Source organism: Mastomys coucha, unplaced genomic scaffold (genome assembly GCF_008632895.1).
Source record: "Mastomys coucha isolate ucsf_1 unplaced genomic scaffold, UCSF_Mcou_1 pScaffold15, whole genome shotgun sequence".
Taxonomy (NCBI): domain Eukaryota; kingdom Metazoa; phylum Chordata; class Mammalia; order Rodentia; family Muridae; genus Mastomys; species Mastomys coucha.
In genome coordinates this window covers 152,812,118-152,816,741 of record NW_022196897.1, presented here as the reverse complement: position 1 = coordinate 152,816,741, position 4,624 = coordinate 152,812,118, and the positions used below count along the sequence as shown (strand labels likewise).

At 47.7% G+C, this 4,624-nt stretch overlaps 1 non-coding gene across 1 annotated transcript; it reads right to left on the bottom strand.

The window, feature by feature from the left end:
- Positions 1–3,879: 3,879 nt before the first annotated feature.
- On the bottom strand, positions 3,880–3,986 carry LOC116092680. The gene has a single exon (XR_004119413.1). It is a non-coding gene; the product is annotated as a U6 spliceosomal RNA (small nuclear RNA).
- Between the last annotated feature and the right edge of the window lie 638 nt (positions 3,987–4,624).

Genomic DNA, 4,624 nt, shown 5'->3' with positions numbered 1-4,624 from the left:
CCCCCCCCCCCCACCATCCCGAGTGAGTCTGGGAGAGCTCAGGCAACTGTTTCCGGCAGCACAGTGGCGTTGAATGCAATTGGTCTTTCCCCTCGCTGCTCCAGATTCCTAGTGCAGATTTACCATTAAAAAAACCCACAAAAGCTGCTTGGACTTTATGACTGGCTCTACCGCAACTTATCCATCAGTTCACTCCTTGGGGGTGTCTAGAGTGTCTTCAGGTTATGGCCATCACAAAGTCACTACAACAATGGCATAAGTGGATGTTTCCCTGGGCGACAGGAGGTGAAGTTCCCCTAAAGGAGGAGCAGGAATCTCGGCTACATCGCAAGCTTGAGATCAACCTGAAATATGTGAGACACTGCTTGTTTGGTGGACTTTGTTTTTGTGTTTGTTTTTGTTTTGAGACAGGGTCTGACGGTGTAGCCTTGGCAGGCCTGGAACTCAATACATAGACCAGATCTTGGTTTTTTTGTTTGTTTGTTTGTTTGTTTGTTTTTTGGTTTTTTTTTTTTTCCGAGACAGGGTTTCCCTGTGTAGCCCTAGCTGTCCTGGAACTCACTCTGTAGACCAGGCTGGCCTCGAACTCAGAAATCTGCCTGCCTCTGCCTCCCAAGTGCTGGGATTAAAGGCGTGCGCCACCACCGCCCAGCCATAGACCAGATCTTATAGAGATCTGCCTGCCTCTGCCTCCTGAATGCTGGGATTAAAAATGTGTGTTACAATGCTTGGCTGAGATCTTGTCTTTAAAAAGAGACAGGGCTGAAGAGGCAGCTCAGTAGCTAAGAGCACTGGCTGCTCTTACAGAAGACTCGGATTTAGTTCCCAACATGTGGTGGCTTGAAACTGTAACTTCAGTCCCAAGGGATCTGACACACCCCCATCCTACCTTCACAAATATCAGATACACAAAGACATGTGCAGCCAAAACGTCCATATGCATAAAGTAGACCTCAAAAGTGTTTTTTTTAAAAAAGGAGGCAAGAAAGAGAAAATGAGGTGGGGGAGAGAATATTGCAACCAAGGGGATTGCAATCTTAATTTCATAAAACTGAAAATTTCCCTCCAAATGATGGTGTCAGCTTGCTGGAGCCTATGACTTTGTTTCCTGCCTGTCGCTGGCGCGTGATAGCGTGAACTTCCACAGTCCCGATTTCGCAACCTTCGAGGCTGAGGCATCTCATGTGCTCTCAGCCATCTGCTTCTCTTCTCTGTGAACTGCCTGGCTCTCTCTTCACATCCTGCCCCATCCGCACTTTGTTTTTTCATAACCCGAACTCGCAGCTATGGCTTTCAACCCAGCGGCAGAACGCTGGCCCAGAATGCATCAGGCTCTTTGTTCAATCCCACCTCCATCTTCCTTCAAAAAAGCCTGTCGTTCTTTATATATTTTGGGCACTAATCCTTTGTCTGGATAAGATGCTGAATGTTTCTCCAGTCCTGACACTTCGTGATGTGAGTTTTCTGGGTTTTCTCATTGCTGTATGGGACGTCTTTGTAAACCTTTTTGAGGAAGCAGCTATGGATGGGACCTGGTGCTCTGCCACTGAGCTGCTTCCCCCAACCCTATTTATAAAGCCCCCACCACCACCCCTGCTTTAAAGACAGTATTTGATATGGCCTAGCCTGGGCTCGATATCAATAAGTAGCTAAGGTTGGCCCTGAAGGCCCCATCCTCCAGCTTTCTATCACTGCTTGTTGGGATACCGCAGATGCATACCACTGTGCCTGGTTCTATGAGGTGTGGGGACTGAACCCAAACTCTCTTTATGCATGCAATAAAGCGATCTATGCACTGAGCTGCTCCCCAGCCCTATTAAGCTGATTCCTAACAACAGTCACTAGCACGTGGTTAGCATGGGACTACAGCAGTGACAATGTGTGTTGAGCCTTCTGCATGCAAAGGCCTGGTTGAGGGGCCAGATTTCAGGAATTGGTACAAACTGTGAGGACCTGTCAACAACTCCAGGATAGATGATCTTTGTGAAGCCACGCATATTGTAGAGATTGAAATGGGTGCAAGGATACACTCGAGGAAACCACTAACATTTAAATCAAGGCGGTAGAATGCTTTCCATGGTGTCTTGCCTCTCAGAAGAACTCAAAGATGGGATAATGGTCTGCAGGAAAGGGCTAACTTTCCAAAGGTCATACAGGTGATCAGTAACGGAGCTGGGACTTAAACTCAGGATATGTGCTCTAGAGTCTGTGCTGTCTGTTGCGCATGACTTTGGGTAAGCCATCTGCCTTCTCTGTGTTTCTAGTCCCTAGCTCTTCTTTGATGTATCTCAGGGATGGTGGTTCCTGCTGTGTCTGCCACCGATGCTTCGGATTTTTTGTTGTTTGTTTATTTGTTTTTGACAAAGTCTGATATGGCCCAGTCTGGCATTTAACCCATGGTGTTAACCCAAGGATGTCACTGACCCTCATGGTCCTCCTGCTCCCATCCCTAAGAGCTGATTACAGGTGAGTGTTGCCTCATCTGGCTTTCAGCCATATGTCATTTCTTGTCTACTCAGAGGTACCTGTGCATCCATGTCTGGCCCTAGAGGCTCACTGTGAGGCTTCAGTGAGATGTTCCACACCTAAAGGACTTTGTAAACTGGAGGGTGCTGTGCACAGGGAGGAAGAAGGATGCAATAATCAACTGCATGGGTCTTGGGTTGCAACCTGGCCCTGACATCAGTTAGCTGAAAAACTTTTGGGTTGCTTGTTTAGCCTGTGGTACCTCAGTCCCCTCACTATAAAATGACCTGAAAACAGTTCTTCCATGGGCTTCTGGACAGTTCTGTGTTTAAAAGATGTGGCTTTCAGTCGGGCAGTGGTGGCACACGCCTTTAATCCCAACACTTGGGAGGCAGAGGCAGGCGAATTTCTGAGTTCAAGGCCAGCCTGGTCTACAGAGTGAGTTCCAAGACAGCCAGGGCTACACAGAGAAACTCCGTCTAGAAAAACAAAACAAAACAAAACAAAAAAGATGTGGCTCTCATTTGTAGCCTTTACCTGTCTGAATGTGCTGAATGTGTATTAACTATTGTGTGGTCCAGCAAAACCTGGGTCACAGCCAATGGGTCAGCACCTGGGTCAGCACCTGGGTCAGCACCTGGGGCTGGCCCGCAATCCTGACCCAAAGTCTGTGTGATTTTCTCATCTGAGACTACCTGCCTGGGAAGTTCTGTGGCAAGGCCTGAGGAGACATGCTGTAGATCACACAGTCATTTCAGTACATGCTTCTGGGGTCAGATCCAGCTAAACAACGGCTGGATGGGAGTGGTTGGTTCACAAAAGACGGGTCCTGAGTCTGGGGCAAAACAGGCTTCTCTTTTCTTGTATTGAGGCAGTGGCTTAGGTTCAGAGGGAAGGAAATGAGAGGCCCTGTCTTGGGATGACCAGTGTCTGGAGGCCGGGCCAATCAGAAACACTGCCACACAGTGAGTGCCACACACCTGGCCAGAGTCTAGGGGCTTCCGGAACTTCGTCCAACTTGATATTTTCAGTAGCCAATTTTCTCAGGGCTCATAGCAAACCTGAGCAGTCAGTACAGAAGGTCACACAGGAAGTGCCACTCCATTGCTGGAGTCTGAACCTCAGTGAGACCCACTGTGACGCAATGTAGTCCCGGAAAGTCCGTGTGCAGGTGCAGGGCCATTTTGCACACTGTGTCCTTTTGTTACAATCTGCTCTTCCAGAAGACCTGGATTCAATTCCCAGCACCCATCTGGTGGCTCGCAACCTTCTGGAACTCCAGTTCCAGGCTATCTGACTCTGTCTTCTGGCCTTCTCAGGTATTGCATGCATGTGGTGCACAGAAATGCATGAAGGCACAACACCCAGATACATAAAGCAAAATAAATAAATGAATATTTTTAATGAATATTTTAAAATGTGGACAACTTCTTAGATGTCCCTGCCATCCTTGCACAGGGACCATGTGAATCTCTTCTGAATTGTCCCAATTTTAGTGTGCATACTGCCAAAGTGGGCATTGAGGTTGTGCCTTCGATGAGTTCCAACAAATGTATAACAGCAAGTCGCCACTGTGAATGTGAGTGGCCACATGTATTTAACCTTCATAAAGGAGTGGCTTCAGCATCCTCCGTACTGCCCAGCTCTCTCATTTTGGGGAAAAGGAAGGTAAACATCAAGTCAAAGAAGGTAACTGTTGGCTCAGCAGGATGGTACAGGTATACATCATTTTGTAAGAAGCTTCTAGAAGGGCAGTGGTGGCTTACACCTTTAATCCCAGCACTTGGGAGGCAGAGGCAGGCAGAAAGGGCTCTGTGAGTTTGGGGCCAGCCTGGTCTACAGATTGAGTTCCAGGACAGCCAGGGCTATAAGAGAAACCCTGTCTCAAAAAACCAAAAAAAAAAAAAAAAAAAGATATGAAAATGAGGAGTTTCCAAAGGGTTTCCTTCAGTGGTTTTGAGGTTCTGAATTCCACTAGCAAGGAAGAGCCTTCCAGTGGCTCCTCAGCCCAGCAGCAGCATTCATTGGTATCAGATGGCATCCCGGAACAAAGGCCTTCCCACACTCATGACTTTCTTCCCGCTCACACATTCCTTAAGTGGTAAGTATTTCTTCTAGAAATGTTTACCATGCGCATGTGAGGAGACGGAGCTAGCAC